This window comes from Corvus kubaryi, unplaced genomic scaffold, assembly GCF_017639235.1.
Source record: "Corvus kubaryi isolate FWS band 111438036 unplaced genomic scaffold, C.kubaryi_AGA036_p1.0 66, whole genome shotgun sequence".
NCBI lineage: Eukaryota > Metazoa > Chordata > Aves > Passeriformes > Corvidae > Corvus > Corvus kubaryi.
The window spans coordinates 2,741,669-2,763,571 of record NW_024582054.1 but is presented as its reverse complement, the minus strand read 5'-3'; the positions used below and the strand labels follow the sequence as shown (position 1 = coordinate 2,763,571).

Here is a 21,903-nt window from a genome sequence, read left to right as displayed (position 1 = left end):
TAGCAAAATGCTAATATGACACTGATTCTTCCTTATTGACTTGCCCCCCTTGGGAAAATTCCTGCCTGGGCAAACACAAATACCTACTTTTTGGTTAACCCAGGCACACCAACAGTCCATGCCTGACCACCTGAGGCAGATTTCTTGTGGTCTCTACTTGGGTTTCTAGTGAAAACATCCAAAATATTAATCTCTTTCAAGCTACAGTATAGTTTGAAACACCCTTCACGGTGCTGTTTCCATTCATAAGTAGTTCAGGAATGAAGTATTACTCATCAGGATCCAATTCATAGCCATAGCCTTCAGAGCCTTTGAGGCAGAAAATGAATACCTATGACAAAAAAGTCTGTCTGCTCGTCCTGTTAACAAGGCTTCATGGCTTGGTGGAATGGAGTGCTCACTCTTTTTCCTGAATGGTGTTTTGTTTTCCATTATCCTCTGACAGTGACTCACACCTGTCAGGTAATCCAGACAAACATACTCAATCTTCATTTCATATCATAAGCCTGCCTTTTCTGGCTTTTCAGATCAGTCTGCCTTTTCTCCTAACCGTATCTAGTCAGTGGTAGAGGAAGGAAGGATCATCTCCAAAATATCCAGGCTGTGACCAGCCTGAAGGGATGGGATGCAAGAGACTAACAAAGCCCCTCTTGTGACACATACGACCTTGAAAATTTTGGTCAGCTGCATGCAGGCCACTTACAACTTTCTTTTGTCAGTGATGACTACCAAGTGGAAGGAATACCCGTATTTGCATTGCAATCCAATTTATTAATGCTTTCACCAAGGGCAGCAGCCTCCTAGATACACAAGGCAGGGACATCTCTCTTTATACCAAGGAAGTATAAGAAACTGGTTAAAACAATTTCTGGCTTCTGCCAAGTTTCTACATAGATAACTACTTGGAGAAGACTGAGGTAACAACAAAGTAATTGCAACTACAGCCATCAGAAAAGGATAAGAAGTTCCTTTATGATATCACAGAAGGACCATGAGCACCACAGGCAATGGAATAAATAGTTCTTCTTGTTGCATTCTATTAATGCAGAGCACAGTAACATATTGTTTTCAACCTATTGTGTAGAGACCCAAGGTAGACAGGAAACAACTTCAAAGAAATCTGTAGCCTGGCAGGGTTACATTTGTTAGACAAGAGCTGACATCTTCAGTGGAAAAAAAAATTAAAAATGAGAGGCACACAAACATTAAAGGAAATAAAATTATTGCCCCAAAAAAGGGAGAGAAAAAAAATCTTGGGTTCAAACAGGAGGTGGTAATCTTTGAACATCCACAGAAAAACAGATGAAGGATAGTTCCATAGCTAGGATGTCAAAACAAGGACTGGAGATATATTCCCTGTTCTGCTATGGGCATACCACAGATTTACTCGGGACCAGGCCAAAACTGAAATTTCATCAGCATGATACTACATTCACATTCAAAACTGTGATTGTCCAAATTCTTCTTCAAATTCCCTTTTACCCTGAAGTGTAAACCATCATTATCAGCAATCTGAATGGAAGGCCTTCCTATTCCACTATAGTGTGAGTTCCATACTCAGATAAAGAGAATCCCCAATAGAGATGAAGATCCCATCTCTCCTTTCAAACACTGATTGTTTGCTGCTGGAAGTCCACAAAGTAGGACTCACCCTGGGGTTCCTAATGGCAGCATTACCACCTCATAGCCAGGAGTTAAACCTACCCACGGGTGAATCTGGATCCTTACAGAAAAGTAAAAAAAGAATGTGGTATTCTCTAGATTTTCTCCCTGTCCAAAGGCTGTGTAAGGTCAAAATTACATGTTGTATAGGCATGTAAATTCTCACTCCCTGTTCCCATTCACTTGCCAAAACCAGTTGAGCCTGTCCTGTGAGCCAACAGCAGATCAGAAAAGAGCAGGGTAGGACCTGTTTGCACCTAAGGAATCTATACTCCATGCTGGCTTTGGTGGCACATATTCAAATACCTCATAGTGTCCATGAGAGAAACTGACTGTGTGCCACTAACATTAGTTTGCTATTGGGAAAAAAAAAAAAAAAAAAAAAAAAAAAATCGATATTTGTCTCCAAGCTTCTGAGAAGAGAATCTATTCTGCAGCATAGATGGGGGAAACCCTTTCTCAATGTGAGCTGAGATTTTTTCCTGGAGAGATTCCAGGGGCCTTGCCTGGCTGGCAGGGTGCCTAACCAGCTTAGCTTAGAAAAATACTGGGAAATACTGATTCCTGCAGCTAGCAACCTGTCCTTTTGCCCTACAGTGTTTGTCCTGTCTTGGCTAGAACTCTTCAAATACAGTGCCAATTTCATACAATGTCTCATCTCTCTGCACTTCATGTAAGTAAATGGATATGTGTGCATTTTTGCCATAACTGTACACTCTCTCTCTGTTCTTCCAGCACAACTACTGAAGAATCGCATTGCAGTGATATCTCCACATTAGAATTTAAGGGATAAAACAGAAAGCAAGGAACCTGAATATAGCAATGATAAAATGCTGCTGTGCCATGGAGATTCAAATACATCTTCCCTCAAAACCTGCTTTTGCTGGTCTGAAGAAGGAAAAAAAAAAAAAAACAAAACAGTAAAGCAAGGAATGTTTCATTGAGAAGAGCACTGTCTCAAGAAGGGGTAATAATCTAGCTCAATGCCAAACTGGGTTGTTGGAATAATTATCATCTACAAGGCACCAAACTGATATAGAAACACCAATCAGGGAAGTTCAGACAGAAAATCGTTTATAACCCATGACCCAAGGGCTTCTATGCTGAGTGACTGTAGCACTGTTTAAAAAGACCAAAGATACTAAACACAAATAACTTAGGAAATGAGTAAACATTTCTTATTGTTGGCATTTACCTATTGCATGCTGACAAAGTGTTTGAAGGATACTTTTGCTCCCCCCATATGAAGATGCAAACAGAATGATTAATACGTGCAGCATGCCACTGTGTCTGGGAACAAATTAAAAAGCTGTGGGAGTGTCTTAACTCTGATGTAATGTGCTCTGCTTTGGTTTGGCTGGGGGCTACAGGAGGTTTTTTTTTGTTTGTTTGTTTTTTCCCAAGGATTCCCTCTGTCTTTATTTAATGAGCAACACTGGATGTGCAGCTCCAAAAGCATTTATATAGCCATCCCTTGCTGAAAGACAGAGATGGCTGTTAGGAGCAGTGCCTGGCAACGAATCGTCAGCATTTAGTACCATGAAGATACTGTTTTGTGTGCAAACCACTTCAGATTAAAATGCAGGTGTTTGTCCCTTCAAAGGGACAGCCTCTGTGCTTGCTTCTCCCAAGGGTCACACACCACTGCACAGGGAGAGGCACAAACCTAACAATGCAGCTTCCTTAGAAAACACTACATTATCCTTTCTTTCTTCTCCTTACCCCCACTTCATAAACAGCACAGCATATGTTGGACTAGCATTCAGGCTGCCCTAAATATTTCCTTTCTTCTGGGCACAATAATAATTTTACACTTGTGTTAAAGCAAATCTTCTGTGCTACTCTGCTGTATGTTGTGTACATCTAGAAACAGATCTGAAATGACCCAAGAGATTCAGACAACTGCTTCCTTCATGTACTTGCATCATACAGTATCTCCACATCTGAAATGTACCCAATAAGATCAGGAATCGAAGGGGAAGAGGGAAGATAAGGAAATACTTCAATAAGACCAAAGAGGAGAATTTGCCTTATGTAACAAGCTTCCCTGGGAATATTTCTCCCTCCCTCTCCTCCTCACCACCCCCATTAGTATTTATTTCTATAAAAATCCATTAGATACTGCAACTATATCTTGGCTCCTATTTGCTTCAGTGAAAAGAGAAAGGGTTGTATATTTGTACCATGGCATACAAACGGTGTTGTCCGCCAGATCCCTCAGAGAGCTGCCAAAAAATTCTCCTGCATGCAGAGCAGATATCTAATCTGAGCTGTGGCCAGGCTGATGTAGGAGAAAGAGGTAAGCACTGTGATGCTTCACCTAGCTCACAACATCCTCTAAGATCAAAGACATCTGCTCTCAGATTAAGCAGTCTCCCTAGACGAGCCCTTTTAAGAAGCTTCTAGATGCCCAGATATCTATTGAAGAAAAAGCCTTATTTGGCCTTAGGAGGTGGGCCATTGTCAGCTTTCTCAAAAGCAGATTGCAACTCATTTCTAGAAGTGAAGAAGCACACTCCAAGCACACCCCCATTTTGATTACTACCTAAAATAAGAGCACGTACTCTTAATAAGACACTATACACGACCCATATTCCATATTGACCCAGAAATTCTTCTCAGAGAACCAGAGACCTAAAAAAATCATCACACTCTTTCCAGAGTGATCCACAGTGCAGAACAAGGGCAAAACCCCATTCAGTTGGTCTCTGCTTTGATACAGACACGACTCACACAAGTGATTAAGGGTGTTGTTCAACAGATGTGGATTTCAGTTCCCTTGAGCGGCTTTTCTTTAAGTTCACTCATGCAAGCTAGGGAATACAAATAGTCATAAAGCCCTAAAATTAAGCTAATTATCCAGTAAACCAAGAGAAAAGAAAGATTTCTATTCCTATATAGCAGGGAAGTAATCTGGGCACTCTAGCAATGAAAGTCATGCAAGTGATGAATGGATAGGTCTGAGACTATTCAGTTCCCACTCCATATATCTGCCTTCTCCCGAGTTAGATGGATGCATGCAAGAGGTAAACAGATTCATCAAACAAATAAGATCAGCAGCCCAGCCTGATATATTTCCTCTTATGTGAAAGTTCCATTTGCTCTATAAAGTACGAGTTCAGTAGCATTTATATAATTCATTTTACTGTGCTTCCCTTTAACACCACAATAATCTTGTTTAACCTCTCTTACTGGAAGAAACCACAAAGGGATAAAATCCCCAAAATAATATAAAACTGGGCATCATGACCAAAGGACTGCTTGCATGAGTTCTCATCTCGGGAGGGGTTAGTGTCACCAGATGGAGTTCTTAAACCAAGCTCTGTTTGCATGCTTCCTATCAGATCTAGATGAGAAGTAGCTCGTAATCTCTTTGGAGCCAGAGCTCTTTCTCTGGTTCCTATTTACAAAGTGTCTTTGTGAAATATGGTGGAATCCCAGTTCATGGCTGAGGCTCACAGTTGGCATCACGAATGAATCATTAACAGCAGGATAAGGCAAACACCAGCATATTGTAAGCTGGAGAGTATTACCTCCTACCACAAGAGAACATTGAGAAAACTTCACAAGCAAACAGGACATATTTGCTTGTGCATCACATGTGCAAACATAAATACAGGCTGAATGTGTCCAACAAAGCCTTAGAGAGCAGCAGTGTTTTAACCCTCTGCTTTCCATCAGGTGGCCAGCTAGCAATAAGCAAACATGCCCAAGACTGTGTACAAAGCCGGACGTGGACAGGCTGACAATCAGTCTCCTCTCACATATGCTATTTTAGTAATCAAGCCTAGAAGCAAGCCCAGTATTGCACCAAAGGTGCAGCACTGCAGATTGGTCCTTGGCAAAACTCCTTATAGGAACAATTTTTTCCTAATCATCCTCTTCCAGAACACGGTGACTTCCACAAGCGTGCTGCTGAATCCCTAGGAATGCCTTTGCTTTCTGTGGCAATAATTAGCCTGCTCAGAAGACAGCCTTCTTCAGCAAGTAAACTACAGAAGATGCAAATTTTTAAACTCTCAGCTTACTTTATGCTCCAAAGTGCATTTGTACATGGTGAACAACGAGAGTAAACACACAGCTTGGTTTGCTACCCTACAGCAGAAATGTCCAGGTAACCAGGTATGAAAACAGCACTGGATAGAGAAAAAATAGCCACCAATGCATCTTTTTTCCTCTCTATTTGTAAAAAAAGACCACCTATGGTGACATGAGCTTCGTTTCTATTTTGTGTAATTGTGTATCCATGGTTTCTACCTCACTTGAACACTAATACCATGGGGTTTGTGCACCCATGTTTGCAAATACCTTCTTTGCTTTCCCTTCCAACTCAATTCTAGCAAGGCACATGCTCCTTCTCTCTGTTTGATCAGATGGCACTACACAGCGGATGTGAGCAAGACCAGCCTGGTGCTGAATCTCTGTGCTGGTGCCAGTCCTAAAGAAAAACACTCATGAGAGAAAGAATGCCAATTAGGTTCAGCAGAGAGATGGGATGGAGAATAACGTGATTCATGTCACAAGTGAGCCTTTGGAAGATTGATAAAGTAAACAGGAATCAGTCTTGAGTTTTAAAGCCTTAAGTATAGCCAAGATTTTGGAAGCATTCAGATGCTCTGTTTCTTTGGCATGTGGAACTGCTTGGCATTGTGGCACTCAAATCTCAGTTCAAGTGCAGTCACAATAAAGATTTAGACATCACGAATGCACAAATTAGGGGTGGGAGAACCCCAGAGTGTCCAGCATAGAGCACTGCGGACAGAGAGCACTCTTACTGATCATTCCTCACTCAAATTGTCTCAGGACCCTGTGCTTTCCAAAGTAGACAAAAACATTTTCACTTTTAGCTTCTAGACAAACCTAAAAAAATAGAAGAATAGCCTCTCCAGTAACATTTATTTCTTCAATCCTTCCTCCAACATGTCAGAAGAGAAGTCTTTAGGGCCAAGTGATAGCAAAGCTGTAAAAGGAGAACTTAAACGTGACACCCACTGTTGCAGAAAAAATAAATTCAGTCTTTCCATCAGAGTTTTCTTGTTTCCACCAAAATAAAACTGGTGAGATTCCCATGCTGGAACCTCCCACTTTTATTTTTGTAGAAGGAATAGGAAGAGTGAGGAAATCAGAAGAGGACTTAGCTTTTCACCACTACATAGTACACCTGCAAACTCCCAGCAAGGGCTGTTAATACAGAAGTTTACATTTACTCAGGAAAATTGAATGGAAGAAAGAGCCAGAGAGGACTAGTCAAGAAGCAGAGGTCAAGCTCAGAGAAGCCCCAGAGCTAAATTTGTGTGAAAGTGTTAGAAGGAAGTGTCATATAATGCTTGTGCTGCTCCATCTCCCAATTGTGGCCACAAGCAGGCATTGAGGGAAGAATAATGAAATTGGATTAGATGGATCCTTGGTCTGAACCAGTCTGTCCATTCTTATGTTTGTGTGTTCTTTTCTGTGAATAAGAATGAAAACATGGAAAGGAAACCTTGGAAATATAAGGAAGGAATATGTTTCAAAGATGAGCTTTCACCTGTCTGAAAGACTGGGCAAGCTTATAAACCCCTGGAAGAGAATCTGCCTCACGCTTTGGTAGTCAGGATACAATTTAAGCAAAGGTTTTGAGATTACGCTGTAATTGCCCAATTAGCTCTTGCATGCAAAAGGGATTCTCTTCTATTTATCCATATCCAGCAGGGCAGAAATCCAAAGCTTTCTTCCCACTGTGGATTTGCTCTTCCAATTCATTAGGATTAATTTCTTCACCACCCACACAATTCTCTGAATAGCTTCCTCCCCTCCTGCCCCACTGCCACCTGTTAAAGTTATAAAGATGATTGGTGCTCCTTAAAAGCAGCACAGAACATCTTTATCCATCTATTTACTGGCAGATGCTTTCCCCCCCTGCTCCTTGGCTAGACTATTTCTTTCCAAAAGCCTGCAGTCTGTCAAGCTGTCCCCAGAGCACATATGTGCATGCAGTGTTTAACCACATCACCTCCTGTAACCCCAGTGTGTAATGTGTTCTCATCCCCCCAACATCCTAGGTAGCATTTTATTTTGTCAAGTACCGAGTAAAACAAGAATATTTTCAAATCAAATCAAATTAAATGATAACCTATGTAAATGGGTCAGCATAAAGACTTCAGGCTTGTCTAGAGCAACTGTTCTTATTTCTAAAGCAGAGGATAAATTTTGGTGGATTAACATGTATGTAATCCTGTTGTCAAGTCATTGGGCAGAACGGGGACTGACTGTTTCTCCTTTACCTCCTCCTATCTCAGTCCAAAGCTTATACAGAGTCATGGGAAAAAAGGGGGGGCATTAATTGCTCATGCTCTGGGTCATTTACCTCTGTGTACTAAGGGACATCTTTTCAGAAAGCCTCTTGAACTGTATTACCAGAGATGCTCTGTAAATTCATCAGTTTGGGAAGAACTGCCTCTGATCCTGTTGGCATCACAGTACAACATGTAATCCTAGGAGTTTTCTTTCAAACTGGAAATCGTGATAACAACAGAGGCCTGCACTTTCATTTTGAAAAGACTGAGTGCTGGAAGAGTGTTCTGACCCATAGTTCCCTTCGGTGCTGGAAGCTATCTGAACTCCATCAAAGGAGAGCACAGTTCAACTGGGAAGCCTCAATAAAACACTTTGCTTTGAAACATCTATCACAGTCCTTAAAAAGAAATCACAGCATTTTCAGCATCCACAGCTGGAGAAGAGTAAGAACAGTCTCACAATCCTAACTCCACATCAAAAACCAAGAGACAGAACAACAAGTTACTGATCATAGAGTCACAGAATATCTCAAATTAGAAGGGGCCCATAAGAGTCATTAAGTCCAACTCCTTGTTTCTCCCAGGACTATCTAAAACTAAACTATAATGACTAAAAATGTTGTCCAGACACTCCTTGAACCATGTGAGACTGGTGCTGTGACTACTTCCCCAAGGAGCCTGTTCCAGTGACCAATCACATTCTCAGTGAAAAACTTTTTCCTAATGTCCAGTTTGAACTTCCCCTGACACAGCTTCATTCAATTCCTCATGTCCTGTCATCAGACAAGTCAGCCTCTCTGCAAGCCAGTGTCTCAGCTGCAGATTGGGAATAACAGCCTTTTCCTTCTCCAGGGAAATAATGGGAAGTACCCTAGAGAAGACTGAGAAAGGATCATGCCCTGGAGTGGAAAAGGCTAAGCAGATCCCTTGGGTATCCTGTTCCAGCACCTGCAACAGCAACACAGCATAGAGACACATTTGCTTTAAATTGTCAAGTACCATCAGCAGGGTCCAGAGCACAGAACTGTTCAGGGGGAGCTAATGTATCCTGTCACAAAGCACAGCACACAGCCCCCTCATGCTGCCTTGTTTTCTTACCCACTGCTTTTGCATCGTCCATCCCTTGAACAATATCCACCACGCTGCAACTTGCGTGTTTGCAATTTGCACACCGTCGTCTTGAGTTGCTTGGGCTTTCCTGACAGAACTAAATGAATAGCAAATTGAAATCTCTCTTTTCCTCCCCCTTACTTCACTCTCCCCTTGCTTTTGTACATGCTGAAGTAAAAAGCTTCCTCTGACTCAGATTTCAGCTGTCACAGATTTCATCAATTTTCTCCTAGGAAGTCTGGATGCTAATGACAAAAATAGCAGCTGTCTCTAAATACTTCATCTGCTGTCTGTGGTCAAAGGGCAGTAAAGGCCAGGAGCAGGTGTGGTGGGTGACTGCTTCAGAAAATCCCCACCCTCGCCAGGCAGGTTCTGGTGAGAAAGAAGTGGGACCACCACCCTCTGATTGATGGGAAGGCCAGGGATAGCTGTCAGGGCATGCAGGAGGGATGGGGCAAGAGGGCATGTGCTCACCTGGACACAGGTCAGGCAGTCAGCAGGATGCAGGGCTGCTGCCTCTCAGCCCACTGCCCAGAAACCCTGCTACTGCCTCCCATTCCTATGGGAATCATGCCCACCCAGGCAGCAACACTCCAGGTGCCAAAAAGCAGTCAGGCTTTTAAACACCCAAGTATCCCACAAATAGGGCATCTTACAGGTGAGATGACTCAAGACGAAGAGGTTGAAATGACTTTCTAGAAATGCAATTGAGATGGGAACTAGGACTAAAGTTTGGGTATTTCTCTTTCTCAACATCCAGTGCTTTACTCAAAATGAAGGTTTGGTTGTTCTCGGCCAGAGTCCAAGGACACACTTTGTTGGCAGCATGACACAATCTGTTTAGAACTTTTTGATCCCCACATGTTCAAAGCACTTGTACTTTCCACAAAACATTGTGGTATCATTGAACACAATGTTATGTTTGAACTGAAAGGAGGAAAAAACATCTCCATCTATTTTACATGTAAATAAGAGTTGGTCTTCTACATAGTATCTTGTAAAGAATGAAGGGTGAGTTTGACCCTTGCTGAGCTAATTATTGATAATCTACCATCAGATCCACTATAATTTCTTTCACTTTGCATGAAGACATCCTGGGATAGAAAGAAGGGCAGAGTGGAACACAGAGGTACCTGAGGACCTAGTCATATCCTAGGGATCCTAAAGAGCACAATTTCAGTCATGTGTATCATCCTGCCTTAATGGGTTCACTTACCTGCAACACCCAAAGCTTCCCACAGTAGGATTTTAAATGGTAGCAGGAAAGTGTAATATTGCCTAAACCAGAAATAAAATGCTGGTGCCATTCCATTTCCACTAGAATTGTCCCAGCTAGAAGTTAGGTTCTCATGTCTGAATACTTCCAATATAAGAAGTGCATTGAGACAAGTTCAGTGGTTTTCTTCTTCTTTCATGCCTACTCTTTGGTCTGTTTCTTCTCAGTCTTTTAGAATAGCGGGTATGAATTAGAACACAGGTAAGTCCTAGAGCTCCATACAACCTCAAGTGTGTCTCTGTTTCTAGAGCAATAGCAAGCGGCAGCATACCACACAGAGGCACAACAGCTACCCCACAGTCACAGAAAATTAGCTGTGCCACCCAGGATTTAATAGCCTGGCAGGTATCTTTTAGGGAGCTAAATATTGAGGTATTTTCCTAGTAGGTAGGTGTTCATAATGGGCAATATATCTGTAACTGCAGTAGCATTACAGTTCTCATCACATGCAATGGTACAGCACCAGTTCTGTTGCCAGATCCATGAAAGAAGCTTAACTTTCTCTTGTGTTTTCCCAGTTTGCACATGTATTGCCCCTGCTAGTACCAGGTCATCTGGTGTGGGCTCAGATGAGATAACTAGCACTTCTGGGTGCTTAAGTTCTTTGACAGAACAGCAGATTTACAATAATGAGTGGCAGAACACTAAAACCTTTGTGACTTGACTGATAAAACAGTTCTCTGTGCTTCACGGGCCGTTCAGATGCTTGACATGAGGGATATTGAGATGATTAATAATTAACTGGCTGGAGAGACTGAGAGCTCAAGGACAGATGTTTCCCATCTGCAATTTCCTGGCGCTGAGGCTGCACTTTCCAGGAGAGAGGAAGGGGAGCTGGTAGGGTGAGAAGGTGACAAGGTTGGTGTGCCCCTGGAAGTCGGCAGCCTTTTTAAGACACTTTGCTTTTATCTCCCAACACAGAAGAAGGTATTATCCTGCACTTCTCCAGGTGGCTTTCACTATCCCAGGCACTGGGGGACCAGAGCAGCAATGATCCCTGCCAATTCCTGGTGTCAGCTCACCTAAATGAGATGCATCATTAGAAGCTGCATTCATGTATTTAATAGGCTTGAACATCAGCTTTAATGAGACACCTCTGAGATCTCAGGAGAGGTAACAGACAGTTAGAAATATGCTTCAAAGTCCTGTGGGTATGAGAAGTAAAATCCAAGTTCAGAGGTACCAAGTACAGGATTTTTAAGTACCTGATGTGTTAGAGACTATTACATTGTTCTTTACACTAAGCTTTAAAATTTCCTCTGCATCAATTTCTTTGATCCATGAACAGCTTTAACTGCATTAAAATTAGTCAGAACAGCAGCTGCAATAGGCACTGAACTGCATATCTCAGAGTAATTACACATTACAAAGGGAATCCTTGAAGCATTTCAATAACATGCCATATAACAAACAGCACTTGAAAAGCCCACAGATGGACATGTGAGCCTCCTAGCATAACTTTACTGCAGAGATGGATTTGGATGGTAGGATGTCACTTGTACTCCAGCTTGCTTCCTGCTTCCCTGCCTTTCTCTCAGGAGTAGAGGGCGTTTCAAAGAGTGTTGAAAAAGTTTTGGTTGATCCTGTGCAGTTGAAAACTGTGGAAAAGAGATGTGTAAGGAATCTCTTCCTCCCCATCCCCTCTTCCTTTTACCTCCCAATTCAGCTCTCTGGTGATATGTTCCTTCCTATGAGCTCTGCCTGAATGCAAGGGACAGAAGAGTACACGCTCAGCAGTCAGGGGGATGTATAACCAATCTAATTAACACGGTGCTGGGATGAACTCCTGTCTGTCCTCCCTTGTTCCCCAGGAGTGTCCTGCCTGTTTGCCAAGGCCTCTGGCTACCATGATTCAGAGCATCTCTTGCCAGCAGCACTCTGCCTGGGGGAGGAGTCAGAAATTGACCCAGACAATAAAAACAACTGAAATTTGTGTGGATCCATGTGGTTTGCATTTTTTCATCCTCCCAGAGGCTTTTGCTCAGCAGAAGTCACAGCTCTTGCCTGTGTTATGAGAAACATAAGGGGAAAAAAGGATTTCTAGTACTTCCTTTCTTCTGGTCCCAAGAACACCCAAGCTTGAACTGGATCCATTTAATTTGCCCCTGTTTCTTCTTGGCTTACACTGGAATTCATCTGTTCTGTTTCAATTCAGTACAACCTATTCCTCAATACCCTCTCCCCCAGCATTCCCACAGTAGCCAGCACACAAGGCACAGTGCTTCAGTAGCAGAAAATAGGTCTATTCCACATCCCAAAGAGCTGCCAAGAGAAGATAGCCAGCTGTCTTGGATAAAAAGCAACCAAAAAAATTAGAGTGAATAAAAGTACAGCAAATGGCACTGCAATCAAGAACAATGAATGTTAGAACTGGAGACAGATGGTGGGTAGATTTCAGCTTGGGGATTTCAGCCTGGGACATGCTCTGGCCTCCACAGATTTGGAAACTTTCAGCACTGCCTTCCCCTCTTTCTACAACGTCTCCATCACAGGGTTACTTTAAAGGTACGGTAGTCCTTGTATTCTTAGTGCTGGGACAGAGAAAAAAAGCTCCACAAGTAACTGACTGTGCAGGCTAGGTAGACAGGTAAGGAAGAATGGGCAGAAGAGATCCTCTCAGCACAACAAAGCCTGACATCTGTCTAAAAATGCCCTGATTGAAAACAAACCAGTAGGAGGAGGGATGAGCAAGATTAACCTCTTATTTCCCATGAGGAAGAAGTGCTTTCTGCTTGTACCTAATAACCAGACACTTGTCCAGGAGGGAACAAATCAACTTTCTAACCACCTCAGCCTGCCAGAGGGAATTTGACTCTCCACCCACCTCAGAGAGAAGCAGCCTGGTCACCCTATCATAGTGTATCTGGAGTTCAGCTTTCTCATTCCTTTGTGGTGAAGCAGTTTTAGAATTGTATAAAGTAGAGAATAGATTCCTTTCACATAAAATACATGCTCAGTGTGCCATAGAACAAGTGTGAGTAGCACTATAGCTTGGCTCCAGCCTGGACAACCTGCTGGAACAGCTAGGATTCACTGGAAATATTCACTCTTCTGCTAAGTGAGAATTTCAAACAATACAGAAATATTTTCACACAAGAGATGGACCAAATCCAGAGTTTCCTGCTGTCTGCGTCTCTGGCAGACCTGTGTGAAGGGACAGTTGTGCTTGAGTGCCCCAGGGATTTTAACCTGGTCTCTGTCACCCCAGATGCATCAGCACACTAAATGGTAGAAGCCAAATGCAGAACTAGTACTGCTATTCCCCCAGCACGTAAGCAGCACTCTTCACAGTACCTCTGGGTATGTCATGCCATCTCAAATACCTTAAAACAGTCAAGACATCTCTACAAAGTTGATTGCTATAACAGAGGATCAATGAGGAAAAATACCTCAACCCTTCCTGAGAGAAATCCAGAGGTCAAACAAATACCCTGAAATGTCCTTTCATATTGATGCTTAGCTAGTAGAGCCTTTCGTTTTCTAGATATGTGATTTGCTAAGAAAGCACCTGAGCCTTGCCTGAAAATACCCACAACTTAGACCTCTTCTTATGCAACTAGAGCAGATAGCTGAGGCTCTTGCCCCAGATGCTGCCCAAGAGCAGAGATTAATGACAGAGGTAATGACTTATTGGATCAATCCCATGGTTAACCTCTTGCTCCTCTCTTTCTGCCAGTTCTCACATTCACCAGGCTAGTCCAGAGCTGGGGGAGATGACAAATATAGGGCAATTATAAAATAATCAGCTCCAAGTAATCCCAAACAGAGCAAGACACACAGATGAGCCAAGAACAGATGTCTAGAAGAACACTGTGTTCCTAGGGAAAGCTAACCTATGGTAAAGCCTATAATTCACTCTGGAAGGCTACACTGGGCTCCTCATACACTCTAAACCCCGAGGCAGCAATCAGCATCTAGGAAGCTTATTTTCTTGCATCAGGATCCAGTGTAAGTCACTCACTAGCAGATACTGAAGAGAACAGCAAAGGGGTTGATTGTTCCTTGTGGGTTTAAGTATGACCATATGGAAAGCAGAGTAACAGATCTGTGGCTGAAGGTTCAGCAAACCATGTAATCAACAGAGCTTACATGGGGCCAGGCCCTCCTTTCCCAGAGATGTGGATCTATCAGGAGTCACACAGCATTCGACTCATGTGTTGACACGCACAATGAAGGCACTAAACAGGCTGAAATACTTCCAGCATTTCTAGCATCAGACACTTGCTTCTGCAGATCAGCATTCCTACCTATGAGAGATCATTTATTTCTCCCAGATTTTATTCTTCCCTTATCATTGCTTTTCTAGACACCTTAAGATTATTTGTTTAAAAATTAAGTTACCAATTTTCCAGTCTTAGGATGCAGCCTCATATTTTGCTCTGAGATGAGAAGTCTCACAGATTCACATGCTGATAGATAAAGCTCTGAAGTGAGGAGATACCTACTTTCTCTGCTCTGGATCTTTCACACTCAAAACCAGCCAGTGGTTACCTAGAACAGTAGCAAATATTTTTTCTTTCCTAACAGTTTAAGTCCACTTGTTAGAGAAAGAATCATTAGACCTGTGAATTTTGGTTTTTTTCTTCCCTAGCAGAAATACAGATTTTTTGTATTGATTGGTCTCTGCCTCCCTTCCCAGCTTCAGCTACGTCATCTTGGCATAATGACAGGACCAAGAGAGACTGAAACAAACAGAGAATTACAATAAGGGCAACTCAGGTCACTAACATAGCTTTCAGCCCTAAGACACTCATTTAAATTCAGTTCATTGCACTAATGCACAACTATATACCTGCCGATCACTACACTTAGAAATGGATCTGACAGCTGTTCCAACTTAGTAGCTCACTAATGCTCAGCTCTCCCCTACAGAGGCTCCCACTGCATGTATAACTTAGTCCCTGTGGGCTGCCTGAGTAGGAAGCTGGATGACCAGCTGAGCCATGACACCAGAGCAGTTCAACCTATACACTAGGGATGAGGTAAAAAAGCCAGGAGGGTCTGCTTTGCTACTGCTAGCATAAATTTGTTAGGAGAATGACAGTCTCCAGTACTGTCAACACATCAGCTTTCATCAATAGTAAGAAGGGTTTGTTTGGTCTGGGGGGTTATTTGTTTGTTTTAAGGAATAGCCAAGTAAAATTAGGAACCTTGACAGCCTAATGAGCCAGAAGCTAAATCTTGCTGGCAGAAGTGTCATGTTCTAAAAGGAGTCTGCCTTTCTGTAAGGGGAAAGCCCAAAAAGCACCAGAGAAAAAATCACTGGAAACCAACTTCCATATGGTTTCAAGAAGAAACAATAATTTCTCTCAGAGCTGCTCAGAGCCAGGCCAGGGGATTGTGACTTTGCCTGTAGATGGGATTAGAGAACAACTTCCAGTAGCAGCAAAAGTAACTCTGGATCTTCCGTATCTCTGGGTTAGAGCTGACCTTACTTGGAGCCCCTGGGCTTACACCTGAAATCCTGCACAGGAGACTCCTGACTCTGCAAGAGTTCAGGCTGCCTTGAAACGAGTGCTTTAGAGACACCAAGTCAGATTGTCACCTGCAGGAATCAACTCAAGAGCACGCATTTGGGAACTGTGGGCTAATGACAGGATCAGTGAGGCTTTGCTCCAGAAGCAGAGTTCACACGTTTTTTTACACTGTGTTAGCTTTCCTAGGTTCTCCTCACTTATAAGGGTTTCTTACATTTGCTGCTGTAAAGCAGAGTATGTTGTGGGGCAGTTTTCCTAAGGCATGCAGGACTAACAGAAGTGGCAACTCCCGTGTTGCCCTGAATGAGTCAGTTCAAGTCAGTCCACTGGGCAACAGAGCACTGGTTCAGTGAGCTTGATGATGAGATAAATGCCATGGGCTGGAGAGAGCAATGCCCTGTGTACAGTCAAGAGACAGCTCTTGAAACATCTCATGCACCAGCATACAGTAGCCAGTGACAGGGCTGCAGTGCTGGAGAAGATCTGCAGTAACATGGACAGGTAGCTGGCTTGTCACCCTGACAACATCCAAACAGACTGTTCCCCTGATGGATAACACATCTCCAGGCTGTTGCTAAGACAACAAAAATCCACTTATTATGCATAAATGGGCACACTTCATTGCTGGACTTATTAACCCGGGCCATGTCACTTTCTCTTCTTAATTGATTTAAATCAGATGACATGTTTGGATTCCTTCTTCTTGAAGGAATGGACTCAGCTGCAGCTCAGTGTATTAACCTTTTCTTCCTCCAACTGATTTCCTCTCTCCAAAGATACAAGAGAGGAGGGAAGCCTAGCTGCATTTCATTGTCTTCTCACAGGCTTGAAGCAGGCACTGACCAGAACACAGTGCTCAGCATCACCAAACTGCTTTCCTTCTTCCTCTGCTCCTGCACTCAGGCAGGGCAAGGGAGTAATCCCACCCTATGACTACCCTGCCTGAGGTCAGCGTGCTGTCACTCAAATGAAATTGATGCAGTCTAGGAGGAAAAGAGAAGTAGAAACAAAGCCTAGTTTTCCTCACCTGCACACACTGCCAGGCTGCTCAGCCTGATTTATTTGAAACCTCTAATGTTCTGCCATAAAATTTGCCATAACAGCTTTTTAAAAAAAATTATTGACTTTTTATTTTCAAAGTCAAGAGCATTTGCACTGGGAATTGTTGCACCCAAGAAAACTGAAGCAGTCTGGACAGACTTCTCCTATCTTGGGCTCAGGACTCTGCTGTTATCCAGGGAGCAGCTTTTCCTGCCCTCCTCTCTCATTCTCAGCAGTGGTCTGTTTAGTCTCTCTGACCTTAACCAAGAGTCTTCCCAGAGACTTTTTGGGCCCATAATAGAAAGTATCATAGTATGACACAAGAGTGATTACAAACCCTGAACCTATATCCAGCATATGCATAGTTTAATAACCTGAACTCGGTCCTACCAAACAAAGAAACAAACCCAGTCAAACCAAACAAAAAACCAGAACAGGAGACCAACTCAAAGCTCTAGGAAGATGCATAAAACAAGCACCTGAGGGCTACCTGATTCCTCGCACTACCACTTTTGAGCAGCACTGACTCCTCCCAGAAACAAAGAGCGTTTAGCACTCCTGTGGGACGTGCTATAGCCCTGTGGGGAACCCATTTGCAGACACCAGGCCCCTGTTAGCTCACCATTCTGTTTTGCTATCCAGTACCCTGTGCTTGACATGGTTTGAAGACAGAAGAATGAATACGAATCTGGATAAATGAAGAGTCAGTGATAAAGTAAAATTCCAAGCATAAAGTCTTCCCCTTTTCCTTCAGGAATTTTAGGATTTATCTTTGAGCTTATCTCCACAACAAGCCTATGAAGAAGATTAAAACACCCCAGATTTTCCCTAGCCAGTTCTTATTCATGGAAGAGGGGATTCTTATGAGTTTTGTGACTGGTCACAGAACAAATAAGAATATGGTGCACCTACCACACCCTTCCAGGAACATGGCAAACTTTTGAGTGAACAGTGTGTTTTGGAGAACTGAAATGATTCAGATTTGGCTAATAATTTTGGACAGAAATGACTGGCAAACATTTGAAGGAAAGGAAAATCAAAGAATTTCATTTTTATATATATATCTGTTAGGGGTTGCCAAGGAGTTGCCAGAATTTAAGTAAAATCTCCCAAAGGCAATATTTTGCTTTTTGCTCTCTGTTTGTTAAATACATTCAGTTTGGCCAACACATGAAGTAAGGAAAAAAAAAAAAAGGAAAACCTAGTGACTGTCCATCACTTAATCTTTCAAGACCATGTGTTCTACTATTGACTTAGAGCAACTGTTCAGCTCATCACTGCAAGAAATTTCACAGCTATCAACTTACTTGACAAAAAATCCCTCTTGCTCTCCATGTGGCTTCCTGGAATACCAAATAGAGCCAGGTGATGCTTCTCCTCACACAGCAGCTCACAAACACCTAACAAGTAGCGCAGAGATGGGGCCACCACCTGCACTAGGATTTTTCACTCTTCTGACTAAGCGAGCTAAGAGCATCTGAGACCTTTACCTACAGTAAGCACAAACATGTTCACATTTTTCTAAGTAACTAGATTTATTCTTTCCTCCAGATAATGACACGCTCCATGATCTAGTCAGTGCTTTAAAACAATCACTTCATAGAATGAAGTGCTTTGCTTGCAATCCTGTTCCTGCTTTTGTAATAGACTCAAAGGCTCCTTATATACTAAAGACAGAGGTACAAAGCATCTCTCTTCCTTCAGTCCATCCACAGTGACCTGAATATTATTTCCCTCTCATTCACTCCAGAGGGGATGACAAGTAATGTCAGTGGAATCAATGGAATAACTGTGGGACAAGGCTGAGTAAGAGGGCCCCTGTCTTGTTCAAATGGACCCTACATCACTGCTCCCTGGCTCCCTGCTGACCAGGGCTCTCATTCTCCTCTGCAACACATCTCAGGGGCTCATTTTCCCCAGCAGGAGGAGTAATCAAAGATGCCAGTAGATCAAAACAACAGTTTTGTATGTTATCAGCTGCAAAGACAGTGGAAATTCAGGACAACAATAATAAAAATAAAAGAGGGAAAACAGTGATATGAATATCTTTGCCTTTAATATGATAGCGTGAATGTGTTATGCAATAAGCTGAAAATATAATGAGAGCCCCCAAACTTGAATCTCTGCCAAGCAAACTAATTTTAGTGAAATATGTTTAGCTTGTTAAAGATTTAAAACCAGGAAATAAATGCAGTTACTCTTCTGCCTGATTTAAGTAAGCAACATTTATTAATGTACAGTGACTGAGTAAACTATTCCAGAGTAAGCCATAAAGACTTAAAGTGATGAGGGAACAGGATAAAATCCTGACTAAAAAAAGTCAACCCTGTGATCTAAGTAAGATCTGTTCCATGATAAACAGCTTATTGAGGCAGACTGGAGGGAAGAGAACTGCAAGTTATGAAAGGGAATTTGATTTATCCCTCTGAAGGTGAAGTGGTAACTGACTGATCTGAGCAAACTCTGTCACAGACTTTATAGACCTAGTTATTTCTTGCAGGTCTCCAGCCAACAATTAACTTAGGTTAAGTCCATGCAAGAGCTGGATTCAGACTGGGAAAGAGATTCATCCATGATCAACCCTCTGATCCATGTTGTTATTCTGTGTTCACACTTACACATTAAATCAGAGTTCAGTATTCTGCACATCTACTCTTTAAAATGTCCTAATTGAACAGCAAAGCCCACCTGCCCTGTCTGTTTTCCAAGTGTCCAGGTGTGTACAAGCTTCATACAAGCTCTTTGGCAAGAGATAGGACAGGACATAACCACCCCGTGTGCTGGGGGTGATGGAAGGTTGCTTTTGATGACAATATTCAGAACACTTGGAATACCCAGTGATTTTTGCCCCATTATTTCATGCTGAAGAAAACAAGCCTACAAATAGATCTACTTGCTTCAGTAATTTGTGCAAAACACCTCATTAAATAGCAGCACGTTTTTTGTCCTTAAGAAGCCTGCTACATATCCAATGGGTAAAAGGATAAATGGCTATAATCTTTGAATACACAAGACTACACAGAGTGGGTATTTCATAGTTGCACAAAGCCCATAATTGAACTTCTACCCTAAGGATAAGTTTTCCTGCAGTGTAAGTGCTTCCAGTTGCCATACACGGGTCACGGTTTTTGTCAGGAAAGCAGAGCTTTACATCCAGTTAACTGTTGTTCCCAGCTGTCTTTTCTTTGTTGTTGTTGGGTTTTTTCCATTGAGGCTAGTTTTCCAACAGTCATTCAAGCAAATGTGCTCATTTCCCAGTTCCCCCGCAATTCCCCACCACAGTGTAACAAAGTGCAGATTTTGCATGGCTACATTCCAGGCTTCGTGGTGTTAAAATCATAGCAGCAATGGAAAAGCGTGTAGCCTCAATAGTCATAATGTAGGACTTGAGCTACGGGTGACTCAGTGGTAGTCAAACAGATGCTATATGAAAATAGAATGGTTTCTGTGTACAGACTGGTTAACCCATGGAGTTAGTACTTACACATGAAGATTTTTGTGGTTTGCTAAGCAGCAAAAACTACTCAGTCTGAAGTAAACTGATGACCTCAGTTCAGTTCACTGTGTCTGGGTGTCCACCTCAGAACACAGTGACCATGAACAGCAAGCTCCTTCTGCCTTAATTACTTAAGGCTTCATCTTTGGTATCAATGAATCAATCAAACATAAAAAGGTAAAGACCATGTCCTTCCAGTATTTGGATCTCTTCAGCTCAGTTGTGAAATATTCACTGGTTTGGTATGAATCAACAGTGGCTGAGAGAGGAAAGCTTAGGCCATAGTCTGCTGCAGAACAAACTAAAAAAATTGCAAGGAAGTCAGTGGATATTTTAAAAGGACAATGCAACTCCTTTATTTTCCTCAAAGGATTAATGATAAACTCTTGTGCATGCATTTGCAATGTGAGTCCCTTGTTATCAGGCACTAGTTACTACCTATTTGGGTTACCAGACCACCTGTTGGTTGAAGAACATCTTGGGAGAGTTCACACTTCAGGCTGCTAAGCAACTGACCATTAAACACTCAAGACCAAAGTCTTGAGAAGGATTTTACACTAACTTGCTCAGCTTTACCAATGATAGCTCTGGAAGAAGCAGCTTCAGCCCCCTGTACTTGTGCTTTTTGGACTGCTCACCAATGCAGATGCAGTCCTACCTAAATAATTCTTACCACTCACTCTTCCCTCAGAAAACAACCCACTTGTTTTAGTTCACAAAAGGTCACTTGATCCTTGTGATAAAAAGACGTTTGACTTTTACAGCAACCCACTCCTAATCTCTTCACTGTCTATTCTCTGGATTTCCCCAGCAGGGAAACCCACACTATTCTGTGGGCTTCCTGGTAAAAGTTGTCACTGCCTGATGATAAAAAGCAAACGTATGCTGTAATCTTAAATGTCTGGAGCTGGAAACTTAGAGTTCAGTCAGCACCTGGGCCTTACAAAGTTGTATTTTCCCCAGAAAGTAATTTGTGGAAGATCTGAAGACTACTTTTTAAAAATCATTAGTTGGTAATCAAAAAGCAAAGGTGAAATACATAATCATCAAAACAATCCTCATCTGAACATGCCTCTCCTAAGCTTCTGTCAGACCAGCAAGCAAATAGGTTGTTTCAAGCCTTCTTCTCTTTGGGAGTTTGTGCTAAGACTCGGACCTTCTGATCTGCTAGCACAGAAAACACCCACTCACATTCCCCCTTGCAAGAGGAGGTCAAGGAAAACCACTTGCTACCCTGTAAACTTTCAGGAAATATTGCTGAGCAGCATGTGCCCATGCACCTTTCTGTGCTGAAACTTCACCAGACGATTTCTTATTCTTGTTGTTGCAATTAACCTTCAGAGAAAATTATTAACTACAATCTTACGCATACAAGGAATTGATCCAGATTATTAGCCTAGAAACTATGCCCTTACTGCAACTCTACAGCTATTTCTCCTCAAATGAAATCCTGACCCCCACCCCACAGCCTGATAATGCTTGCTCACTCAAATTTAAAGGAGAATTATCTCTTACAAAGGCAGAGGTGATCACATTTTCTTCCTTAACTGGGGCACTGGAAATTAA

At 42.3% G+C, this 21,903-nt stretch overlaps 1 protein-coding gene across 2 annotated transcripts in view; it reads right to left on the bottom strand.

Moving 5' to 3' along the window:
- LOC121674116 (deubiquitinase DESI2-like) overlaps positions 1 to 21,903 on the bottom strand; it is a 90,496-nt gene that overhangs the window by 29,963 nt on the left and 38,630 nt on the right. The gene's annotated exons all lie outside the window — the stretch shown is intronic.